Source organism: Phyllobates terribilis, unplaced genomic scaffold (assembly GCF_046119375.1).
Source record: "Phyllobates terribilis strain yellow unplaced genomic scaffold, ASM4611937v1 Scaffold_5__5_contigs__length_657084704, whole genome shotgun sequence".
Lineage (NCBI taxonomy): Eukaryota > Metazoa > Chordata > Amphibia > Anura > Dendrobatidae > Phyllobates > Phyllobates terribilis.
Window position 1 is genome coordinate 273,910,555 of NW_027362765.1, and position 27,781 is coordinate 273,938,335.

The 27,781-nt window shown below is 40.1% G+C and overlaps 1 protein-coding gene across 1 annotated transcript in view; it reads right to left on the reverse strand.

Moving 5' to 3' along the window:
• The window catches only part of CA10 (carbonic anhydrase 10), a 354,530-nt gene that overhangs the window by 262,156 nt on the left and 64,593 nt on the right, over positions 1 to 27,781 (reverse strand). The gene's annotated exons all lie outside the window — the stretch shown is intronic.

The following is a 27,781-nucleotide window of genomic DNA, read 5'->3' on the forward strand; positions in this document are numbered from 1 at the left end:
CACATAGAAGTCTCTCAACTGCTGTATATACATCACATTGGATACTCTGAGACTGTTGTATATACAATCACATGGGAGACAGACTACTGTGTACACATCACATGGGAGACACTGAGACTGCTGTACATACATCAAATAAGAGACACTGAGACTGTTGTATATATATCACATAGGAGACACTAAGACTCTGCTGTATATACATCACATATAAATAAAGCAGTCTCGGTGTATCCTATCACCTAGAAGATACTGAAGCTTCTGTCCATAAATCACATGGTGAATACATCTCAAGGAGAGGGACATGAACTCAGAGCACACTAACTCCACTCTCAAAGAACGTTCTGTCGCTGGCACTGACCAGCATCAGGATGTAATCCAGGGTTGCATGCATAGCAGCATTCAGATACTGAATGTTGCATGTGCACACTCTAGGGAATTAAATGGCTGGCAGCAGCCCAAGTACTGCTGCCCATCGGGAATTGGCCTGAGGGCTGGAGTAAATGATTTTGGGGGTGTAAATGGATTGCGGGCTGGGGGTACCCCGCCCCTGAACGATACAATGAATGTGCTGTGATCAATCCCCTTGCACCTTGACCGATAGCCTACTTTGTGCACACATGCAGCAAAGCAGGCTGTCAGTCAAGGAGCAGGGATACTTACAGTGCGCTTACTTTAGTGAGTGGTGACTGTAACTACCCCCTGCACCGCTCTGATGACTTGAAGTGAATGGCTGCAAGGAGAATAAAACTTAATTTTCTCATTGAAGCTGTATTTCCAGTATACCAGTTTAACATGATTTAAATGCTATTTACCTGAAGATTAGCACTATATCAGCAGGTAAATAGCCTTTTTTGTAGGTGTCATGTTCACTTTAAATAATTTTTTAGAGCAATATAACATTGGCGCTTATGCAAATGTATAGAATTAGTTTGAATGTTGATCGAGTCTGATTGCCACTATGGTTAAGGAAGACAGATTAGCTTATCCCTTCTGGGTTATTTTTTACCTTCTTATTCACAAGAATTAACAAAGTTCTAAATTTTACTCATCTTTTCCCTCTATCCATATACACCAATCTGTGCCATTATTAATCTTTACAAAAAAAGCTCTCCAAAAAAATAAATAAATCCCCTCTCTGAATGGGAACCTGAAACAATGGGCAGCATTAATCAGAAACCAATTCTGTTATTCGAAGTGTGTATGTTTTACTTTCTGAAATGCTTCAGCATTTCTGATAAAACATAATTTTAAAAGCCAGCTGGGGAGTATGCCACTAAAATGACTATTCCAAAACACAGGTCTTCGACGAGTTCTCCTTGCCCACTCCCCAGCTCTTTCCATATAGCCACAATTAGGGTAAGAACTTTCAATCTAGGGAACAGGCTGGGAAGAAGCCAATGGGAACATGTCTTTTCTACTAATAATATGGAAGTGTTTTAAAAGCATGTTTTCTTTAAAACAAGACAGCATTGCAGAGTAAAACATACACAACTGCAATAAACCAGTCTCCAATTCATGCAGTCCATGGTACAAACAGCATGAATCAGCAGTCAGGTTCCCTTTAACCCTCTTGTACTTCATGAATAGTGATGAGCGAACCCATGGATGTTCGGGTCCAGCGGGTTCGGCTGAAGATTTTTTAAAAGTTTGGTTTGGGTACCAAAACAGTACCGAGCCCGGGTCCCATTCATATGAATGGGGGGGCCCGAACTTCTGTGGCTTCCCACGCTGTCATCTGGGTGACAGCACAGGAAACACGGGTTCTGATTGAAGGTAAGATTGTTACCGCCGGTCAGAGAACTGAGGGATCACGCTGTCAGATTTTAGCGTGAGCCCGCAGCTGTGATTGTGACCGGTGGTAAAAGCTTACCGCTGGTTACAGGCATCGGCTGATGAGACTACTACTCACATCAGCCTATGCCTGCTGTCACTGATAACAGCGAGAGCAGGCGCCACTGATAAGAGTAGTCATCAACCGGCGTCTGTGCTCAAAGCAAAGAATTTTTTTTTAGAATAAATAAATATAAAAATAAAAAACACCAGTTATACTCACCTAATGCCTAATCACTGAAGCCCTTGTACCTGTAAAAAATAAAAAACACTATAATACTGACCTTAACGCATATCCCCGTTTCCCATGTCACCTGTAAAAGAGAAAAATAATAAACCCGAATAATACCCACCTATCCACTGTAATCCATACTGTCCCACGATCATCTGGATCACTTGTAGAGCAGTCACATCAGCTGATGTGACTGCTCTACCTGGTAGCCGGCTACACACTGACAGGAACGTAATAGCTCCTGCAGTGTATAGTGCTGAGCTGTTGTGAGAAAGTTCACAGGAGTTCATCAGCTGATGAGCCCTGGTAATCTCACGGCACCGCTGCTGCGTGAGAAAGTTTTCACACACGGCGGTGAGGTCACCTGGGTTCATCAGTTGATGAACTCCTGTGAACTTTCTCACGGCAGCTCAGCAATACACACTGTCTTTGTCAGCGTGTAGCCGGCTGTCGTGTAGAGCAGTCACATCAGTGATTGCTGATATGACTGCTTTACAAGTCATCTGGATCGTCGTGGGACAGTATGGACTATCTTCACGGCGGGCAGATGAGTATTATGTGGTTTATTATTTTTTCTCTTTTACAGGGGACAATGGCTTCAAAGGATTAGATGTTAGCTGAGAATACATTTGCTTTTTTAGTTTCTGTTTTTTACAGGAGACAATGTCTTCAGGGATTCGGCGTTAGGTGAGTATAACAGTGTTTTTAATATTTGAAAAAATGTGTAAAACCGTGTGGACTTTTATTTCAAATAAAGGATTTTTTTCATGCTGTGTTTTTATTGACAAACTTACTATGGGGTTAGTAATGGGAGTGTCATATAGACGTCTCTCTATTACTTACCCCTGGGCTTCATGTCAGCTGCCAATACAAGGCTGACATGAACCCCAACCCTATTACCCACTTGCCACCGTACTAGAGCAAGTGGGAAGAGCCAAGGCTAAGCACCAGATTTGGCACATCTTATTGATGCGGCATTTCTGGGGCCGCTGAGGGCTGATGTTATCATTAAACAGCTATGAGCTGTTATTAATAGCCAGGGAACAATTCTAACCAGCTATCTGTTTAGCATTTGCTGGTTAGAATTTATAGGTCACTGTTGAATGCCGAACCCCTGAATTCCAGAGTGCCGAGTGCCGGACAGGCACTGAGTGCAGCTCACATAATTGGTGCCTGTTCTCCCTGAGATCAGCACGACCAGGCGACCATGATGGAAGTTGTAGTCAGCACCTCACAGTGTACAATATGTGTAAAATAAATAATTAAATTAAAAAAATGGTATAGGCTCCCACTGATTATTCATAACCAGCAGAGTGAAAGCCGTCCGCTGAGGGTTGATATTACTAGCCAGGAAAAGGGACCATTAGCCCAAAATGTTCACTGGCTATTAATAACAGCTCACAGCTGATTGATTAGCATTTACTGGCTAATGGGGGACCCTAGAAAGAAATTTACGCAGGAATTACGGTGCTTAGGTGAGTATTATGGTGGTTTTGTTATTTTTTTTACTCTTTTACAGGTGACATGGGCATTGGGGATTAGGTACGTGAGCATTATGGTGTTTGTTCATTTTTGATTTTTTACAGGGGACAAGGGCTTCGGGGATTAGTCGTTAAGGTGAGTATAACGGTGTTTTTTATTTTTATTTCAATATTTATTTATTTTAACTTTTTTTTCTTTACTTAAGATCACAGGCACCAGATGATGACTACTCCCATCAGTGGCGCCTGCTCTCACTGTTATCAGTGACAGCAGGCATAGGCTAGGGAGTAGTAGTCTCATCAGCCAATGACCAGCGGTAAGCCTTTTACCGCCGGTCACAGTCACAGCTGCGGGCTCAGGCTGACATCTGACAGCATGATCCTGCAGCGCTCTGACTGGCGGTAATGATGTTCTGGGTGCCAAACCCGAACAGCAACATGGACTTCCTGAGGAAGTCCGTGATCGGGGTCCATGGTATACTATTCATGAACCATCATCCGTCGCATAAACTCCAATTTAATAATGCTCCCATGTTATAGAGGTTATACTGTATAGTGTTACTTCAAAAACTGCTACATATTCCAATGGCTAAAATATTTTTTTCTGCATCTAGATGCATTGCACACAACAGCGGAATTATGAACCCTTATTTTGGTATCAATGTCAATGAACGATGGACAAAGTAGAGATACTTGAGATCGTTCTACAATAGAGCATAAGATGCCCTAGGCTCTTCAACAATCACGTGTCCTTAAAACTGTTGGTGTAGTCCCTAGTGGAGCCAATCAGACACTATTGTAACTGTAATCTCTCTACACCATATAGTAGTCTGTACCCATCTCTACGTCAGAGGATTATTTTTTTAAACAATTTTTTTTTAAAGTGGGTGGTACAAATCAGAAATTAATTTTTATTCAAAATCCATATCTGTTTAAAGCCATAATTTAATCTATTTTCTAATATGCTGTAATTAAAAAGTCTCTATCCTTCTCTAACTAAGTGCTTTTTTTTGTGTTGTAAGAGGATTACCCAATGTACACAAAAGGCAGAGACTAGCGGCACACCGCAAGTGATGCCACTTGCAGGGGCGGCACTGGCCTCTGCAAGCTGGATATTCGTCTTACAACGCGCACTGACAGTGCGCTCTGTTCCCAACTCGTTACTTCTTTTCAGAGCCGGCGAGAGAGCGCACAGTCATTGTGCACATCATACAGTGACAAGAATGTACTGAGCATCCGTCGGTATTGACAACCAATGCTTGCTCAGTACAGCACAGACTAGCCCAGCCCCTGAAACAGACATCCCTGATGACACTTCGTTTCAGGAAGTGGACAGAGGCTGTGGTAGTGACTACGGCCTCTGTCACCCGATGATGCTTCATTTAAGTATTCCAGCATGCACTGGGATTCTCAAAGTGTCATCAAAAAGGAAGTAAAAAAACATGAAGCAGTTTGTGTAGTTAGGGAAGTCTATGGCATTTTTAAGTAAAGTATATTAGAAAATAGATTAGATTATGGCATTAAATAGAAAGGGATTTAGAATAAAAATTAAGTTGTGTGTTTGGACCAACCCTTTAAACTATTTTCCAACTATAGACATTGAAGGATTTGAAGGACGTAACACTTAAAGGAAAACCGTTTCTCTTGCTTCAGTCTGTAAATAATAAAACTTGCGATATTTTCCTAACTAAATAGGTCTTCCAGGTTTCTATCAATTAATCACTTCCTTCATCTCCTCTTATTGTCTGAAAAATCACATTGAGAGATCATTCACAACACAGAGGAACATTGTGCAAAGGCCTAATCTTAAACAGAGGGAATAGGAGGAGATAGCCTCAGAACCTCTGATTACATTGACGACCTCTTGCTGATCTCAGCATTATTCCCCAGATGATTATTATTTCTGAATAATTCAAAGAAATCAAAATTAATGGGATTAAAATTCCCAGCATGTCCATACTTCTATATACCTAGGAGGAAAATTGTAGATGTGTTTAAAAGATTAGCGTGTGAATGGTGCCGATTCAGAGCTGAACAACTAAGAGGAAACTTGTATGAATTGACTATTTGTAAGAGAAAATGCTAATCTAAACTTATAATACATTACAAAGTAAGTTAATTATCACACTTATTTGTAAGCTATTAGCCTCCACCAGGTACTTTTCGGATAATTGTATATTAATTGAAAGCAAGCTTATGTGTCGTACACTGTTATTTTTCCTTTAAAAACCATATCATTTTAATGTTATTGCCAGTTTTGTACACTAAGGAAAAAAAGCCTCATAAAAGATGAATATGTGGACTCTGATTCAAAAACTTGGTAAGTGGCACAATTACTCTGCTATCTAGCTGTATTGTATGTGTCCTCAGACTTCCTCTACCACACCTTTCTAATACTGCAGGTCTCATAGGAGATAGAGGAAATAAAGATCTGGTTCTGATTCAAATATTGTTAAAATTTGCATATCATATTTGGGAAAAGAAGAATATTACCACCTTAGCCAGTTATGACTTATCCACAGGCTATTCCATAAATGTCTGATAGATGCAGGTCCCACCTCCTGGACGTATGCTTATGGTCAGATCATTGGTTGGGGCCTCCAGGATGGATGGAAACGTAGCATAGCTATTTGGAACTTATCTATCAACTATTACATATTGAAAGGGACCCTACTGTGCAGCTTATAACAGCTGATCATTAGGGGTGTCAGGTTTTGGACTACAACTATGATATTGACAATCTATCTTTTGGATAAGTCATCAATATGAAATGCCCTTTAAGTTTGGGTCTAGTTTAAGGAACCCCACAGGAAAGAGGAAGTCCATGGTGTATCAATAATTCCACTACAGTAGGGAATTTCATTCCTTTCTTTGCAAGCACTAATGCCTAAGCATTATAAGGTAGCAATGGGCCCATGAAGTGGAAATGGGGAGGGAGTGTCATAAACACTCGGTATTCGTCCCAAGGTGGGCATGAACAAAAGAGGATTTTTCTTTTGGCCGTAATACTTCTTTTCTGATATCTCCACTGTTGCTGCAAAGTAGTATTACAGCCAATATTTCTGGAAGGTGTTCCTTTTTGCAAACCTTGACAGATCCCTACAATCAACTATCACTGTGCACAAAGAAGCTGGCAGTGGTGGCTCCAGACATGTCTTATCTATCTCTAAAGTCCTTGGCCCAGCCCTATAAACTATAACTTCTTTGAAATGCTGGAGGGTTTCAGTGTAAAACATGTCTGGCTGCAATCATGCAGTCAGACTCAGATTCATGCTGCTAATGGTTTGGACATGATGAATCTATAGACAAGTTCTCATTAATTAAATTAAAGTGGTTTTTACTATGCATAATCTTTATTAGTCAGAAAGATGCCTTGAAAATAGGCTGAATAGACTGCATCTCAACGATTAATTTCATTCCATGGGGAAACGTAGCAGTAGGCTAAAAATCTCAGCTGCACCACCCCAGAAGGAATTATCCATTATCCAATGACCATTAAGCTATTGGGTTGTCTGTGTAATAGAGGACAGGTCCTTCAGATTGGGAGACATTTTTTGCAACCACTCTACATTCTGGCCAAAAAATCAACATATAGAACAAAAGATCTCCCTCTACTAATGTAGAAATACTGGTCAATATGTATATGATAATGGGCCTTCTAAACTAGGCCAACTCATAAGAACTCATTGAAATGCTTCCCTCTACATCTCATTTTGCTCACATTTGGGTTATTACTATTCTTATGGGATGCCAAAATAGTGTACAGCGGTTCAGAATTACCTGCCAGTTGCAAACAAAATTGTCAGCCTGTGCTTTTTCCATTCCAGTCATTATTAGATGACATTTGCTTTATGTTTAATGTTGTTGGCTCAGTCGAGAAGGTTTAACTGCTTTATTTGCCAAGTACTATATTAATGCACCACAGTGGACACCATCAACCAGGCTTAAAGAGCCACTGCCTAATAATGAGCCCCCTTTCAGGTACTCAATATATGCTTTGTATAACCTCATGAACACTAATTTTGCAGTCATTTAGAAGCTTTTGGGGGTTATAGTTTTTATTGACTTGCATCTCAACATCTTTTGATTGTGAAAGGCTTTTTTTCAGAACTCCCAGACTTCAATTGGGTTGGGGTGGGGGGCATGCTGTACATAGGGTATTTTTCATGTTTGTTGGTTTAACCCATTCCAGTTGTTTAATAGATTCCATAACAAAAATTGTCACTGCCTCATTAAATTACTTTAAAGGGAATCTGCCAGAAGGATCATAGTTTCTAAGCCGTTTATGTGTGCATGTAGGTCATAGAAAGCTGAAAAATCTAATACCTTGATATCTGAGGACTTATTTCATAAAAATCTGGGGAGGGAGATGCAGACATTTTCTGAGAGTCTGCTCCCAGGGCTTATTTTAATGCTTAGTGATGCCTCTGCATGTAAATTGATCCCATCACTGCATGTGTGGGTTTAAAGCGCACCTGTCAGCAGGATTGTGCTCAGTAAACTACATACACTGTCAGGTGGGTGCCGTTACACTGATGAAAATGATACTTTGGTTGATGAAATAAGTCCTGTGGTTCTTGCGGAATCTTTATGTTCAGTTTAGAGATAATGATATGCTCGTGCGTCGGGGTGGGACAGTGGGGGGCACTCTATCTGGTGCTCTGATTACATATTCATCTGTATGCTCTATTGGCAGATCACTGTGCCTTCACTGACCTGCCTCCTATTTTACATAATGCATCTAGTAGTGTGGGGCTAGGTAAAATTGGAGGCAGGTCAGTGAATGATCAGTGAGCTGTCATAAGAGCATAGCATACAGATGAATAAGTAAGCAGAGCACCAGATAGAGCCTACCCCACCGGCCGCCCCGAAGCACGAGCATATCATTATCTCCAAACTGAAAGTAAAGATTACACAAGAACCACAGAATGGATTTCCTTAACCAAGGTATAATTTTAATCAGTGTAATGTCGCCCACCTGACAGTGTATGTAGTTTACTGAGCACAATCCTGCAGACAGGTGCGCTTTAAGCACTGCTCATGAAAGCTTGGATGAAGATCGCCACTGTTCTCATTTCTATGCAGTTTTCTGCCCTTTCATAGGCACTGGCTTCAACTTGCTCCTGCACAGCGGTGCAGCACTTCCACAAAAGGAGGTTGAAGTCAGTGCCAGCAGAAGTGTAGAACAGTGGTGATCTGTGTACCCCCAAGATTTCCTGAACGGAGACTGACATCCCATATGCACTACATTTTGCATACTATTTGAGGATAAAAATATTTGTAACAAAATTTAGCAAGCTCAAATCTTGAGCTAAATAACTCAATAGTTTTTTTAAGAAAAATTATAGTAGCCAAAAAATAAAAAAATATTTCAAGACAGAGCAGGACACACAAGGTTGAACCACCGATTAGTTCATCTCTCTCCTTACTACTTCTCTGCTTCTTCCATCAATGAATCCATTCATTGGCTTCCAGTTCCCCAATTAATCCAGTTCAAACTACTAACATTGACCTGCAAGACTATCCATAATCTGTCCCCTCCATAAATCTCCAAACTATTTTCTTAATATCTCCCAACATGAACTTTCCGGTCCTCCCTAACCTCGTCCTCTCCTCCACATTTGTACATTCCTCACCCAATTGCCCCCAAGACTTCTTCATCTACCATCTTTTGGAATTTCATGCCCCAACATGTCCGATTATCCACCACATTTGGGACTTTCAGACGAAAATCAGAAAACCTCTCTGTTCAAGAAAGCTTACAGCTTGCAATGACCTCGCTGCTACCTCACCACCATCAAAGCTGCCGCCTCACCAACACCGAAGCTGCCGCAGCCCCCCTGACCCTCCTGTCTCCTTCCCCATTATCCTGTAGACTGTAAGCCAGCAAGGGAAGGTTTCTCTCATCCTCTGACCCAGTCTGTCACTGTTAGTTTGTTCATTGTAATTTATATTTCTCTTTTGGATATAACTCCTTTTTACATGTACAGCACCACGGAATCAATAGTGCTCTAAAAATAAATAATAATAATGGAGTGCGGTAAAGATCACTTGACCACAGAAAATTAACAATTTTTATCTAAGAATGGCATTAGTAGCATGTGGAGCCACACTGATCAGTAGATAATCGACTGTTTATAAATTGTGCCTTGCCCAATAATAGTCCCACATTAACTAAGGCAGACTCACAAGAAGATCTCTGTCCCACCCAAAGATCTCAACACCTCTTTTACATATTTTTTCTTCAACTTTCTATGACCTGTATGCCCACCCATGTAGATGGCTTTGTAGGGTTGATCCTTCTGACAGATTCCTCTTAAATAAAACCAAGTGATAGTGTCTTATACATAAATGTCACAAACTGTACTACATGAAGAAGGTATAAGTACTAAGAAAACATACAACCATGCTGTTTTGATCCAGAAAATGACTATAGAAAATACCCATGAAGTAACTGCTAATTTTACTTTCTAAAAGGGCAAACCATCCTTGTATGGCAATTTATTCAGATATCATTTATGCATCATCATATTTTTTTTTTTAGCCCCAACATCTTTCATTCTCATTTTTCCAAAAATACTGTAATATATTGGTCATTGGATAAGTAGGGTCCAAACAAGGAACAAGGAATTCCCTAACATTTTGAGACTTGATGAGTCTATGCCCCAAAAGTAATCTAACAGTACTAACATACCATCTTTTCAGGTTAACATTCAATACTAATGTTAAAAGAAAGAGTTAAAAACATTTTCAGGTTGCATTATTCTTAGTGTAAAACTATTTTAAGTCCTTTGAGGTTGGAGCTCCCGTCTGCATTAGCTGAAGCTGCAAAGTGGCCAATCTGTGACTAATCCTTGTTTTCTTCAAGAAAACGTAAAGAAATATGCTTCTACTTTTAACACGTATTTTAGGTTATTTTGTACCAAGATCGGTGTTGAGAGCAAGTGAAGTAACAGTTTACATAAAATTATAGTTGACATACAACTTGATTGTATGGAAAAGAAAATGAAACATTTTCTTCCTTCTCGAAATTAAATTGCCTGTTTATTGAAGGTTATTTTTATTTTTGTGAGCCATGGGACTCACTTTTCAATCAATTTGTGTATACTGAAGATGGCAGCTTTACAATTCAAAGTTGATTTATACCTCCCACAAATGCTGGGGTGAAGTAAAAAGCTGAAAAACACAAACTTGAGATACATTACCTTCCATCCTTATTGTAAATTCAGATTGGATGCTGCTAGCTGTGTGAAATGTAAATCCGTAATTTCAAATATGTGCTATTAAAGGATACCTTACGTACTAGAGCTATAGCCTTGAAACAGTTTTATTTCTTAAATGTTTCCTGAGGAATCAGCTTGACTTTAGCAGATACCACCAGTTTCAGAGATATCTGTGGATGAGATGATGTCTGTCAGGGCAGTAAAACAGCTTTGGAAAAAAGTTCATACTGATCATGATTTTCGACTTAAAGAGGTTCTCTGGTGAAAACGAGTTATCACCTATCCACAGGACAGGTAATAACTTATTGATCGGTAGGGGTCTGACATCTGGAACCCACGTCAATCAGCGGAACGGGTCACTTTTATTCTCATTAGAATGAAGTGGCACCACGCACGCTTGCCCATCACTCCATTTCCTGTAGATGTGCCAAGCGCTGCACTCAGATTTTTCCCGCAGCCCCAAGGAGAAAGAATGACAATGGCAACCTGCCAATCCATTTTAAAACTAGAATAAAAGTGCCCTGTTGGTGGTAATAAATCCCTGTTCTGCCAAAAGGTGCAGGTCTAAGAGGGCTGACCCCAACGATCAGTAAGTTATCACCTATCCAACAGATAGGTAGTAACTCGTTTGTTCCTTTTAAGGTGGATTACTCTCATTCATCACTCACACATTTTTATGCATCTTCTCAATCAGTTAGGTTCATAATAAAAGTGTCCAAAAAATGGTCTTTGTCAGCAGACATCAACCATAATGACTATATTAACATTAATGTTGATTTTTTCTGAATATTTCAAATTTTTATGGATGCTATTTTACTCACTTACACTACCGTTCAAAAGTTTGGGGTCACCCAGACAATTTTGTGTTTTCAATGAAAACTTATACTTTTATTTATCAAAATATAGTCCAGACATTGACAAGGTTAGAAATAATGATTTTTATTAGAAAGAATAATTTTCTCCTTCAAACTTTGATTTTGTCAAAGAATGCTTCCTTTGCAGCAATTACAGCATTGCAGACCTTTGGCATTCTAGCGGTTAATTTGCTGAGGTAATCTTGAGAAATTTCACCCCATGCTTCCTGAAGCCCCTCCCACAAGTTGGATTGGCTTGATGGGCACTTTTTGCATACCATACAGTCAATCTGCTCCCACAACAGCTCAATGGGGTTGAGATTATGTGACTGCGCTGGCCACTCCATTACAGATAGAATACCAGCTGCCTGCTTCTTCCCTAAATAGTTCATGCATAATTTGGAGGTGTTCTTTGGGTCATTGTCCTGTTGTAGGATGAAATTGGCTCCAATCAAGCGCTTTCCACAGGGTATGGCATGGCGTTGCAAAATGGAGTGATAGCCTTCCTTATTCAAAATCCCATTTACCTTGTACAAATCTCCCACTTTACCAGCACCAAAGCAACCCCAGACCATCAGATTACCTCCACCATGCTTGACAGATGGCGTCAGGCACTCTTCCAGCATCTTTTCAGTTGTTCTGCGTCTCACAAATGTTCTTCTGTGTAATCCAAACACCTCAAACTTTGATTCGTCTGTCCATAAAACTTTTTTCCAATCTTCCTCTGTCCAATGTCTGTGTTCTCTTGCCCATATTAATCTTTTCCTTTTATTAACCAGTCTCAGATATGGCTTTTTCTTTGCCACTTTGCCCTGAAGGCCAGCTTCCCGGAGTTGCCTCTTCACTGTAGACGTTGACACTGGCGTTTTGCGTGTACTATTTAATGAAGCTGCCAGTTGAGGAGCTGTGAGGCGTCGATTTCTCAAACTAGAGACTCTAATGAACTTGTCTTATTGCTCAGTTGTGCAGCGGGGCCTCCCACTTCTCTTTCTACTCTGGTTAGAGCCTGTTTGTGCTCTCCTCTGAAGGGAGTAGTACACACCGTTGTAGGAAATCTTCAGTTTCTTGGCAATTTCTCGCATGCAATAGCCTTCATTTCTAACACCAAGAATAGACTGTCGAGTTTCACATGAAAGTTCTCTTTTTCTAGCCATTTTGAGAGTTTCATAGAACAAACAAATGTAATGCTCCAGATTCTCAACTAGCTCAAAGGAAGGTCAATTTTATAGCTTCTGAAATCAGCCAAACCGTTTTCAGCTGGGCTAGCATACTTGTGCAAGGGTGTTCTAAACATCCATTAGCCTTCTTACACAGTTAGCAAACACAATGTACCATTAAAACACTGGAGTGGTTGTTGTTGGAAATGGGCATCTATACACCTATGTAGAGACTGCAATAAAAACAAGACGTTTGCAGCTTCAATAGTCATTTACCACATTAACAATGTATAGAGTGTATTTCTGATTCATTTAATGTTAGCTTTGTTGAAAAAAAATGAATGAGCTTTTCTTTCAAAAATAATGAAATTTCTAAATGACCCCAAACTTTTGAACGGTGGTGTATATAGCGCCATTAAGTCTACATGATTTACAGACATTTTCAACACTGTCTCTATTTGGGCTCCCAATCTAAACTCCCTATCAGTACATCTTTGGATATGTCACTGCACAGTGGAAGAAAGTATTTGGATATATGATGCAGGGTTGGATCCTTCGTATGCCAGATAGCATCAGTGCCCTTCTGACCAAATTGACTTATAATGGGATCCATTGAATTACAATGAGGTAACCACTGTTTTGAAAGAAAAATAGCACTACACAGAGTATTCCACTATTAACTCTGACGGAATCTGTGGCAGATGATACTAAAGAAGTCTTAGACCCAAATGTAAGTAGAACCAAGTTGTCACCTTCATATCAACCATAGGAGCTGGCTGCTGCTAGCCGCAGTTGTCAGGCCATGCCCCTTTATGTGGGATGTAATGTCCCATAAGGGAGGGGGAACAGTTCCAGTGTCACAGAATTATAGCTACTATGAGGATAGAAAACAGCACTATTCGTGTTATTCTAATAGTTTATGAATTTATGAGCATTAGGATAATTTTTTATCTCATCAGAGTATCCCGTTAATAGCTTCATGGCCTAAATGTGCTACCATAGACTGTAGCATCTTCAGACTTGTCTCCAATGAAGCACATCTAGGACTTTATTGGTCAGCAAGTGCAAAGGGAACAACCAGCTGCGGATCTTGATGATTTGTGTGCCCAAGCGCATTCATCATGGCAGAACATTCCTCAGACAACCAAGTGGAAGTATTTCTGCATGTCACACTAATACTCAACACTGAATAAGTTGGGATGTTTTGAAAATGTTGTTCACATTTTTTCATCATTTGCATATCATTATCATGTCTATCCATCCTGTGATTTTCATATTTCCATGACGTTCCATGACATTCTTAGTCTTGCAATTTCAATGTTGAGGAGTTTACATACAGCGCCTGTCAGAGGAGTCATAACTGCAACAATATAATTGCTCAATGTGCGATCCTGCCTCTCAAACTTAAAACTATAAAAAAAATAATTTAAAGCTTAAATGAGTACTCTTTGCACTATGAGAAGCTCTGGAGAGGAACAGAAGTGCACACAAATATATGGTAATGGATAATTATCAGAGACGGTAGCGCTCACCTATACAAACCCGGAAAACCACTGCTGCAGCCCCGTGGCTGGAGGAAATGGTTCTTCCAGATGTGACATGGAAAAAATTTAAACTGTCACGTTTAGGCAGGCTACACTGAGGAATGAAGAGCCTTGGGGTTCCAAGTCGGGTTTTATTAATACCAACGCGTTTTTGGATGCACAAGCACCTTTCTCAAAGTAAGGATTTTATACAATGAGAAAGGTGCCGATTTGGAGCAGAAATGCATTGGTATTAATAAAAACCGGTTTAGAATCCCAAGGCTCTTCAACCTAACAGTGCAACCCGCCTAAACGTGACAATATCCATTTTTGCCACTCTTCTCATTATGATATCTCTACTTAATGTGTTAGGTAATATGATGCGATTGGATTCATTATGAATGAACTCATTCATAATGAATCCGATTAGGCTCCTGAATGAAAGATTCATTCTGGAGCCTAATCAGAACGAGGATCCTGATTAGGCTATGAATGAGAGAGTCTTGATTGGTTGGATGGTAGCATGTGTCCACTTCATTTACTGAATCACGTCTCATTATTTCAAATGATAGGTGAATCTAATTCAGTTAGAATATAGAACACACATTCGAATGGAGATATCATACTGCAAAAAGAGAAGAGCCAGTATTGGCTCTAGGGTAAGTAATACTAAGTTTTTTTATTACTACTACAATTTATAGCAGAAAGCATTCTTAAAGGGGAGACCCCTTTAACTTTCTCTTTCTCTTTTTTAATTTTAGATTTTAAACAAGTTTGTTATGGCCTATCAGTCAGCAGTACAACACATAGAACTTCTTAGCAACGAAAATAGCAATTATTCAGATGGAAATACAGGCTAGGGAAGGCAACCTATCCTACCTGGAATGCAGTCGTTCTTTGAAGGCAATATGTAGGTTGGGTCCTATTGTGTTACACAGATTTGCATTGGTTTTTGTAACAATATATTAATAGTCGCACGCTGATAATGAAGCACAGTTAAATGTTCAGCATCCTTTTGTCCAAAATATTTTTGTGAGATCTTTCATTTTGAAATGTGATTACCATTTCAGATTTGTACTCTAGCAACTGAAAAGAGTGGTTCGCTGAAATTAAATTGGAAACGGTCCATTACATTACAGTAAAACGTCCTGAATTATTGTGCGTGTGGCAGCTAATAAGCCAGTTCGAAATTAATTGAATATCACATTGATGGATAGTCTTGTTTCGTTCAATTCACAATGGCAGGCATTGTGTCATGATTAGATGATGGCAAATTAAATTGCCCAAAGTGTGAAAAGGCTTTGACGTGCCTTGCAGGTGGCAGTGTCATTCCGAGCTTAGACTTGGGATATTAGGCTTCCCATGCCACAATAATAAGTTGAAACTTCTATTAACAGCAGAATGGTAGAAAAGTAAAAGATAGGAAATTGATACTAGAGGATCTCCAAGTATATCATTTTGAATACCAAGGTGGAAGTAAATTTCGTGGCTTCCTATACAAATCATTTCAACCTGTTAAGCCCCTAAAATTATGGTTATATATTTGTCAAAAGATCATGATTACAGTATTCACAAATAGTTTTGTAGCCAATGAGATTTTCCCTTTTGACCAGAATGAGGGAAAAAAAGAGACCTGCCCAGTAGCTTGCAAGATAATACTTGCCTAAATTTGATATGTGACATCAAGAAGTGGTAAAAAGATAAGTGCAGCACTAATGCAAGAATGTTCAGATGAGCAATTGACCAAAGATATAGACAATGGCCCTGAATCACGTCTCTTAATGAATCAGGAGCGTCTGACAAGTGGCGCGCCTTCGTGAGCCTCGTCACAAATCTTACACAAGTTAGGTAGTAAGTTACTGCTCGTCATGAATTAGATGAGCTGAGGCATCACATTCCCATTGTGTCCCACCTCCATCCATTTTGGTGACACTGGGTGAAATTGGTATAAAAGTGCCAAAGTCACAATACGGAGTTGCACAAAACTTTAACAACTTTTCAAAGCAATTTATGCCATGGTCCTGGTGTAATCACTTTGATGAATCCGGGGTCAATGTCTTTAAAGAGTTAGTAACGTTTTGGTTAAACTTTTCATATGTTTTAGGACCTTTTATTCTAAGCACAGTGATAGGGGATTGGGTCATTAGACTCCCAGTAAGCACTCAGAAGCCCTCTTAGATATGCACAGGTTAGGATTACAGAAGCACCCAGCTCTTGTCTGAGCACGGACACACAGTGGAGTAGGAATGCACTAAAAAGGCTTAGGTTTTCTTCTAAATCTGCACTCCACTGTGAGTGCAAGCTCTTAGACAAGAGCTGTATGCTCCTGTCTCCAAAATATTAATCAAAAGATTACTTATATTTTAAACACCCCCAAGCTAAAGCCTTTTAAAGATAAGCAAAGCAAATGACTGCTTCATCCCAACCTAAAATTAATCGTGATAACAGACCCTTATACAAAAATGAATACTGGTACTGATTCAGAACCAAAAATTAATCCCAAAAAGAATATTAAAGTGAACCTGTCTGCAGGATTGTGCTAAGCAAACTATATACACTGTCAGGTGTCAGGAGTTAACGCTGAGAAAAGTCCAATTGGACCAAATCGCCTATTCTGGAGCTCTATGCTAACAGTTTTTGATCTATATCTTCTACTGATTCAATCTGCATTTATTCTAGAGTTTATTCAATTTTTTAGGGTATGGTCTGTGCTCTTTATTTATCCTTGGCAATGCGTCTTAAAGCGCACCTGTCAGCAGGATTTTGCAAAGTAAACTACATGCAGTGTCAGGTTGGCGCCGTTACACTGATTAAAATGATACCTCAGTTGATGAAATCCGTCCTGTGGTTCTTGTGTAATCTTTACTTTCAGTTTGGAGATAATGATATGCTCGTGCTTCGGGGCGGCCTGTTGGGGGGGCTCTATCTGGTGCTCTGCTTATGTATTCATCTATATGCTCCGAAGCACGAGCATATCATTATCTCCAAACTGAAAGTAAAGATTAGACAAAAACTACAGGATGGATTTAATCAACCAAGGTATCATTTTAATCAGTGTAAAAGTGCCAACCTGACACTGCATGTAGTTTACTTTGCAAAATCCTGCTGACAGGTGCGCTTTAAGACTCATTGCCACGGATAAATAAAGAGCCCAGACCATACCCTAAAAATTAGAATAAACTCTAGAATAAATACAGATTGAATCAGTAGAAGATATGGATCAAAAACTGTTAGCATAGTCACTCCAGAATAGGCGATTTGTTCCAATTGGACCCTTCTCAGCAGTAATTCTATGGCTGAGTTGCACACTGGAGGTGATAAACTATAATCTACATTTAAATGAAACATAGGCATGAGTGAGATGGAGCCTTTAAATGAATATTTGCAAAATACTATTTATATACAGTATATTTATCCACATATATAAGTTTAGAAAAGACTTTAGCTTAAGAAAGTTTGTGAGAAAGTTGTGAGTTTACAGAAAAAGTGCAGAGCGAAGACAGCATCAGGCATGTGATGGATTGTAATCTGTTTTTGTGTGCTTGAGCATAGTGGATTTATTTAATTGCAGTGTCCTGCTTTGCGAATTTGTAGTGAATTTATTTCAATCCTCAGTCAATGAGTGATTTGGTGCCTACAATTTCTCAGTGATTCACTTAATTAATGAATTGCTGTGTAAAGGCACAAACTATCTGATGAATGTCTAAGCTTGCAAGTCCTATAAAGACTACAGCTGTTGTGAAGTTAAATTAAATGCGGAGTTTTAAGTAAAAGATGGAATTTGCTTAATAGAAATCAGTGTGTGGGCACGCGTTGTGTGTAGTGTGCGTGCAGTGAGTGGGATGTGCGTGGGAAGTGGAGAAACAGATAAATTATTGAATTGGTACAATAACAAAAATAATAACGAGAATACATTCAAGAGTTAAAAGTAAAGTTGTATAAACATGAAATGGAGAATAATATACTCTCAGAGGTATACCTGCCAAATAAGCGGAGAGGGAGCCAAAGTGATGGGATTGTCCTATTCATTAAGTAGCCACCAAGGGAAGCTTACAGCAGACAAACTTATTATTGAGATTAATGTGTTATTGCTAAAATTGTAAACTATCAGCTATTGAAAAGATAGGGAATAACTTTACTGATCGCTTGAGATCCACCTTCCGGAAGAATGGTGATCTTGATGGAACTGGAGCTGGAGTCAAGCTCTGCAAAGTTTGAATGGAGAAGAGGTAGACATACAGTACTTGACCTATGCTCAGTTCATTGCCTTTAGATTGCCAGAGAAAGCTGAATACAGTTCTCTGGTGTTTCTGGCAGTCTCATAGACAATGAATAGAGTGGAGGTTGAGTACACACATCTCCATTCCATTGGTTCCAAGGATCTACGGCCCAGTTCTCATTATCACTGGGAAGTTCAGCGGTTACACCTCAACAATCAGCAAGTACTCCCCTATCCTAAGGATAGCGGCTGAGTTATGATTTTGAGAATAACCCTTTAATTGATGTATATGGAAACAATGCTACAAATAAATGCAGTATTATGACTCTTGATAATATTAACCTTAAATATTTCTTATTAGGCGCAGTTTATTGGTTGATTGCTTTGGACTATTCCATTTTGTTAGAATGGTCGCATGATGGTAAATTGACCTCGTGTTGTGCTGGTGCTGAGACCTTGCCATTTGGCTATAACCTGTAGGGGAACCTGGCGTCAAATATATAATTCCTCTATAGTGCCGACAAAGTACAAAAAAAGCATCAGGGGCAGACAAATCATTGGTGCAACCTGTGCAGCTGCACAGGGGCCCAAGAGGTAAATGGGCCTATTTGAACCTCTAAAACAGGCTGAGTTGTGCAATATGATGAGCTATTAGACTGTAAAGGGCCCATAAACTGTTCTTGCACAGAGGCCCTATTCTGACTGTGGCCGTCAATGAGAAGCATTATGCTGTTCTCACTGAAATTATGCAATTGTAAAGGAGCAATTGGTAAAGTCCTGGATGGGAGATATATGTCAACGAGGTGGCTAGCCTTGGTGATGTAAGTCCTGGAAATGAACGTTCCAGCAAAGATATAAATTGCTGAGAAGTTTTTAATGGGTCAGAGTTTTAGGAGCGACCAGAAGAGGTTGGGTGGGAATGGTCGCTCCCATAGTCCCTCCAGTCTGCAGTTTGATGCTCCTATAAATGTCTGCTGAATTGGCTCAGGTGTGTCTGAGGTAGTGGAACTGGAGTGTGAGCTCTAATGGCATACAGACCGTGCTTGAAGCCGTTGCAGTGAATAACCCAGAAAGAAAGACTGTGTACATTATACTGTGCCTACCCTGAACAGACTGTTTTCATTTGTTATTGGATATTTTCTTTTGGCTAAAGAAAAGCCCTTTTGTTCATTTTTGGAGGTTTATATGAGATTGGTTCATTCTAAAACTGGGTTGCATCAGAATCAAGTGTCTGTATGTACCCCTTATCGCTCCTAGAAAGCTGGAATCCCCACACAATGTTCACATTGTTCTTATGGCCTCAGTTTATAGTATAGGTTGGTAAAAGCTCAAAATGTACACTATTAAAGGAGGTGGTGACAGATGCCTAGTAGTAGAATTCATCATCCATAGGGTAGTATGGCATCTATTTGACGGATATGATGTATGAGATGTCTGATATGCAGATATCATAATATACTAACGTTGATGAATGTCACTGTACGGAATTCGTCACTGGAATTCATCATCTATAGATTATAGCATTTATTTAATAGATACATCATGAAAATCTATTGAAAAGCTCATTACTTATCTGTTAACGCAATGTCTGTAAAAGATGTCAAACAGTGGCATTCATCGCCCACAACCTACTTTGATACCTGTTTAATGGATACAGTTTTATTTTACAGGATCAATCCTCTAAATGACATAGAATTGTCCACCACACTATTCCATACTTTATGTTTTGAGACGTGCCAACATATAGAGAATATTCCTCTAATTACTCTGAATTTCTTAATAGGCAATAGGTTTTCTAAACCAGACAATCATGTTAGCAACCAGCAAGAGCAACAGCGTGCCCTACAGACACTAATATGTGAGATTTTTATTATGCATGTTGTCGCAGAAGCAAAGAGAAGACAAAGATGCAATGGAAAAACACAGCTTCGAAGGGTTATTTCCTTCCTTACATCAGGTTTTCTCTTAATTATGATAGACATACCTTCACATTGGCTTACTGGGCACTTGTTTAATTCAATGCTAAATATGTGTAAATCTCCCTCAGAGTCTAATGTGTAGAAGACGCTAAAGGGATTTCTTTGTGTTATAGAAAACAAATAAAGTAAAACTAATTAGTTTTACAGACCTTGCTGACAAGAAAAATAGCGACTGATGCGGCTGCTGCTTGGCATGTATTTTTTATGCAAGCTACGTGATAAGAAAAGGATATAGCTCTTTAATAGAAAGGGATATGTCATAAAATGCTTGTTACTCCACATTGAATACTGTTATACTACTTCACCCGATCCCAGCTTACAAACGCTCTACTGCTCCTGTTGTATTTTGGCTTTCCTGCTGTGGTCAAGTGGACACCTTCATACTTCTCTGACTTGGACTTCTGGTGCTCCCTCTAGGGTTCTGGTCCTTCTTGTTTTACCATAGGTCAAGAGACCATGTATACGTCAGGGACCCCCCATCAATTCTTCTTGCCTGAATAATTGGTTGTATTTTATCTCTCGATTTAAAGGTATTTTCTATTATTCTCTTCCAGTTCCTGACCAGATTTTTCCCATCCTCTTGAGTCTTTTCTACCACCTACCCTGATCTTCAGCTTGTCGGACTAGGCCTCTTAGTGTTATGTCTGTCAGAGGCCACAGGTTCAATATGGCTACTTTGGACAGTGTGTGCACAAGCCAAAAGGTTTGGCAGATTCCAGAGGAAAATTGACCTTCACCATGTCTGGTTTTACAATGGGGTCCACTGGATTGCTAACACAGAAGGGCTTCCAGCTAGAGGAGCGAACTAGAGGCAAGAGAGGTGGTCATGCGAGGTCACCACCAAGAAGACAAGTTATGGACAAAATGAGGAGGCAAAGCGGGTTGTGAAAATACAATCTGAGGTCAGACAACTGGATATACAAAATAACACACAGGAGCTAAGTATCAGAGAGCACAGGTCTAGCTGAAACTAACTAAACAGCTGACAGCTAGAGACTGTCTGCTGGGGTTTATATAGTAAGGAGCCCTGCCCATGGCTCCTAGCAGAGAGCTAATTACATACCAGCTCTCTGCAGCAAAACACAGGTGGATAGGAAAACAACAACTAGTCTCAGCAATCTAAAAGCTAAATGGTCACACGCCGCTGGTGTTCAGCAGTAATCGTGGCATTAGTGCAGCGCCACCTAGTGATCAAGGCAGACATTGCAGCAATATGTTCAGACATGGATATGACACTCAGATTCTACTTTGTCAATTGTTGCTAACAACTATTTTCCTGAACCTGTGTCCTGGGAAACCCTGCAGCAAAATCCAAATATCTGTATAGGGATTAAAGAGTGAAAAACAGGGGAGTTTAGGGTTCTTCGCCCTTAAGTTTAGCCCGTGTCAAGTTAATTATAACCCATGTCATATATTGTCACATATTTCCATGTTTCACCTGTGCAGCTGTTTCACAAGTCTATATTTCATTACATATAACATAAGATAGACAAAATTGTTGAAATACATGCAACAAGCTCCAGACTTATTATACGTTGGAGGTGTTACATTGCAGTGTCAGCAGATGGCGCTGTTGTATCTGTTAATGCTTAATAATATGTAGTGTATCTAACTGTTTCTCTTGTTTAAACTGTCACTCCCTTTGTAAAGCAGCCATCTTAGGAGAAGTCTCTTTTTTTTCTCTCGCTGTTGATGATTTATACAGTTCATATATGTCACAAATAAACTCTGGTTTGTCCCACAAAGGTCTGGTTGCTGTTACTTCTGCTATAGTCAAACAAATCTGCAACAGGTAATGGGGCTTAGGCATAGAAGACAGCAGGACTTGGTGAATACAAGGAATCTTTCAGGAAGGTTCATCTCTTCAAAAACAAAGTAAGGTACGCAAGGGAAAATGGCTTGCAGTGTTCAGAGTTGAAATTTACAGTGGCCAGTCTGAATAACGATAACTACCAGCTATGGAAGGTTAAAGTGGAGAGGTTACTATCCACAGATGACTTGTGGGGGGTGATTACTACAGAAAGACCACACGGTAATGATCAGCAATGGGAGAAGAAAAACAGACAGGCAAGGGCTACTATCAGCTTACTAGTGGAGGATGACCAGCTAATCCACATAAGACGTGAAAAGCACAGCGAAAGGAATGTGGGAGGCGCTGAAAAAGATGCATGAAAGATCCAGCTTAAACAGAAACCTATTTCTGATAAGGAAACTGTTTAACATGAGAATTAGCAAACATACAGACATGCAAGAGCATATACAGTACAGACCAAAAGTTTGGACACACCTTCTCATTTAAAGATTTTTCTGTATTTTCATGACTTTGAAAATTGTACATTCACACTGAAGGCATCAAACCTATGAATTAACACATGTGGAATTATATAGTTAACAAAAAAGTGTGAAACAACTGAAAATATGTCTTATATTCTAGGTTCTTCAAAGTAGCCACCTTTTGCTTTGATGACTGCTTTGCACACTCTTGGCATTCTCTTGATGAGCTTCAAGAGATAGTCACCGGAAATGGTCTTCACTTCACAGGTGTGCCCTGTCAGGTTTAATAAGTGGGATTTCTTGCCTTATAAATGGGGTTGGGACCATCAGTTGTGTTGTGCAGAAGTCAGGTGGATAAACAGCTGATAGTCCTACTGAATAGACTGTTAGAATTTGTATTATGGCAAGAAAAAAGCAGCTAAGTAAAGAAAAACGAGTGGCCATCATTACTTTAAGAAATGAAGGTCAGTCAGTCCGAAAAATTGGGCAAACTTTGAAAGTGTCCCCAAGTGCAGTTGCAAAAACCATCAAGCGCTACAAAGAAACTGGCTCACATGAGGACCGCCCCAGGAAAGGAAGACCAAGAGTCACCTCTGCTTCTGAGGATAAGTTTATCCGAGTCACCAGCCTCAGAAATCGCAGGTTAACAGCAGCTCAGATTAGAGACCAGGTCAATGCCACACACAGTTCTAGCAGCAGACACAACTGTTAAGAGGAGACTTTGTGCAGCAGGCCTTCATGGTAAAATAGCTGCTAGGAAACCACTGCTAAGGACAGGCAACAAACAGAAGAGACTTGTTTGGGCTAAAGAACTCAAGGAATGGACATTAGACCAGTGGAAATCTGTGCTTTGGTCTGATGAGTCCAAATTTGAGATCTTTGGTTCCAACCACCATGTCTTTGTGCGATGCAGAAAAGGTGAACGGATGGACTCTACATGCCTGGTTCCCACCGTGAAGCATGGAGGAGGAGGTGTGATGGTGTGGGGGTGCTTTGCTGGTGACACTGTTGGGGATTTATTCAAAATTGAAGGCATACTGAACCAGCATGGCTACCACAGCATCTTGCAGCGGCATGCTATTCCATCCGGTTTGCATTAAGTTGGACCATCATTTATTTTTCAACAGGACAATGACCCCAAACACACCTCCAGGCTGTGTAAGGGCTATTTGACCAAGAAGGAGAGTGATGGGGTGCTGCGCCAGATGACCTGGCCTCCACAGTCACCAGACCTGAACCCAATCGAGATGGTTTGGGGTGAGCTGGACCGCAGAGTGAAGGCAAAAGGGCCAATAAGTGCTAAGCATCTCTGGGAACTCCTTCAAGATTGTTGGAAGACCATTTCCGGTGACTACCTCTTGAAGCTCATCAAGAGAATGCCAAGAGTGTGCAAAGCAGTCATCAAAGCAAAAGGTGGCTACTTTGAAGAACCTAGAATATAAGACATATTTTCAGTTGTTTCACACTTTTTTGTTAAGTATATAATTCCACATGTGTTAATTCATAGTTTTGATGTCTTCAGTGTGAATGTACAATTTTCATAGTCATGAAAATACAGAAAAATCTTTAAATGAGAAGGTGTATCCAAACTTTTGGTCTGTACTGTAAATACAATGCTGGAAGTGATTGCAAAGCTGAGGTCAGTCGGTGAAGATATTAAAGACAGCCATCTAGCAGCCATGATGTTCTGTAGTTTACCAGATTCATATACGGCCCTTATTAATGCAATGGAGACAAGACCTGAGGTAGACCTAACACTAGAGTTTGTAAAGAACAGATTAACAGATGTATATCGGAGAAGAAAGGAACTTGTGCAGGAATGGCAGAGAAAAGACTCTTAAAGTCATAAATAAGAGACCCTACAGTATAGAGACAAAAACATGTTTCAGATGTGAGAAACAGAGACATTTAAAGAAAGACTACAATATGGAAAGCAGAACAACAGAAGTTAGCTCTGAAAGGGACCAAATAAAAGATGAAACGCACAATCTCTGACCCATGTGCGTGCCATGGGAATGATATGCTTAAAGAGACAAATAATCACTCATTCCAGGACTGGTGAAATGACTCAGGAGCTACAAGTTACAGGACTAGTAATAAAAGTTTCTTTACAGAACTAGACTCAAGCAACAAGGAAACAATTTCCCTTGCAAGCAGAAGAAAAATAAATGCAAAAAGAATTGGACATGGAATCCTAGTCTGACCTGATAAAAAAAGGGCAGAACTTAGCCATAGCAGTAAAGGATGTTTTGCATTTTCCCGGTATAGAAAGAGGACTGCTATCTGTAAAATGACAGGTAAAGGACCCACTGTAACATTCAAAGGTGATGAATGTATTATCATGGATAGAAACAAGGTAATAACCAATGTAAAAGTGACTGAGTATTGTATCATCTCAACATAGTGAACGAAAAGATGAAACTATGTACACATGGACATAATGACTGTATACAAATGTGGCATAGTGTTTAGGCCACAGGCATCCAGAAAGTATAAAGGAACTGCTTAACTCCTTTACAGCCTGTGGCGTATTAGTACGCACCAGGCTGTAACCCCCGGTTCAGTGGGGGCTCCGGCGCTGAGCCCAGACTGAACCGGGCACATGTCAGCTGATTCTAACAGCTGACATGTGCCCGCAACAGCCGTGGGTGGAATCGCGATCCACCCGCAGCTGTTATCATGTTAAATGCCACTGTCAATCTCGGACAGCGGCATTTAACATCGCCGCACCGGAAGCGCGTCACTTACCCCGCCCATCGGTGACCCCGTCACGTGATCGCAGGTCACCGATGCGTGGGTATGACAACTGCAGCAGACTCCAGTGGTTGTCATGTGCTGATCGCTATGAGCGCCACCTAGTGGTCGGCGCTCATAGCACAGGACCATTTCTGCTACATAGAGGTGATCTGCTCATCACCTCTATCTAGCAGAGGTGATCAGACAAGTGATGCTTCTAGTCTCCTATGGAGACTATAGAAGCAAGCAAAAAGTGAAAAAAAAATTAAAAAAAAATTAAAAAATATAAAAGTTTAAATCACCCCCGTTTCGCCCCATTCAAAATAAAATAATAAAAAAAAAAACCCACATACACATATTTGGTATCGGCGCATTCAGAATCGCCCGATCTATCAATATAAAAAAAGAATTAATCTGATCGGTAAACGGCGTAACAAGAAAAAAAATTCTAAACACCAGAATTACATTTTTTGGTCTCCGCAACATTGCAATAAAATGAAATAACAGGCGATCAAAACATCGGATCTACCCCAAAATGGTATCAATAAAAACTTCAGCTCGGCGCGCAAAAAATAAGCCCTCACCCAGCCCCAGATCCTGAAAAATGGAGACGCTATGGGTCTTGGAAAATGGTGCCTTTTTTTTTTTTTTTAAGCAAACTTTAGAATTTTTTTTCACCACTTAAATAAAAAAAGAACCTATACATGTTTGGTATCTACGAACTCGTAATGACCTGGAGAATAAGAATGGCGGTCAGTTTTAGCATTCAGTGAACGTGGTAAAAAAAATAAGAAAAAAACATCTGTGGTATTGCACTTATTTTGCAATTTCACCGCATTTGGATTTTATTTCCCATTTTCCCGTACACGATATGGTAAAACCAGTAATGTCGTTCAAAAGTACAACTCATCCCGCAAAAAATAAGCCCTCACATGGACAAATTGACCAAAAAATAAAAACGCTCTGGGAACAAGGGGAGCAAAAAACGAAAATGCAAAAAAAGGAAAATCTCAGGGTTGCGAAGGGGTTAAACAAAATCTGACAAAGGATCTAATAATGCCTGCTTGTCCTATCACCATGAGATGTGAATGTTGCATCAAATCCAAAGCTACAAAAGCTACAAGGGCAACTCTTCCTAAGGAAAGTCAGACAAAAGCCACATGACCACTCCACCTAGTACATACTGATGTATGTGGACCCGTGAAAGTGCATACAACCGGAGGTAACAGTTACATGGTGACTTTAATAGATGACTATTCACGATACACAGCCACCTATCTAATGAAGTATAAGAGTTAAGTTTTCAGTAAACTAGAAGATTATGTGACAAAGTCAAGTAACAAGTTTCAGAGAAAGCCAATTAGTATTCGAAGTGATAATGGAGGTGAATTCACAGGCCATCAAATAGAAGACTGTTTAAGACAGCATGGACTAGAACATCAAAGAAAAGTCCCATACACACTCGAACAGAATGGTGTGACAGAGAGAAAGAATAGAACGTTGGCTGAAATGATTAGATGTATGCGAACAGATTCCAATCTACCTGAAAAATATTGGGATGAAGCTGCAATAACAGCCAATTATCTACAGAACAGACTCTTCAAGAAAGGTGAAGAAGACCCATTCTGAACTGTGGCATGGTGAAAAACCAAGTGTGAAATGGGTTGTGCACACTGGGGGTGGGCAGTTGGGGGTACCTCTTATGATGGCAGGAACTGTGCAAGCTCGGCCAGCTGATCGGCCACTGGGAGGATGGAATAATAATAATCTTTTTATTTATATAGCACCAACATATTCCGCAGAGCTTTACAATTCAGACAATTTACAGACATTATGGGCACTGTCCCCATTGGGGGTCACAATCTACATTCCCCATCATTATGTCTTTGGAGTGTGGGAGGAAACTGGAGAACCCAGAGGAAACCCACATGAACACAGGGAGAACATACAAACTCCTTGCAGATGTTGTCCTTGGTGGGATTTGAACCCAGGACCCCAGCACTGCAAAGCAACAGTGCTAACCACTGAGCCACAGCCCATGGAATGGAATAACGCTAGGTGGCCCCAGGAGGCCTACTTCAGAAGTTGAAAGCTCGTTATTTTTTGAATGGAGCATAATTTTTAATAACTGTAAATTACAAAACCATTTATTTCCACCTTTTCTGCGTGGTTAAACGTATTCTTTATAGTGGCACAACCCCTTTAAGAGTTTTTGGTTGCAAAGCATTAGCATTTATTCCACAGGAGAAGCGCTCCAAACTTCGAAACAGAGC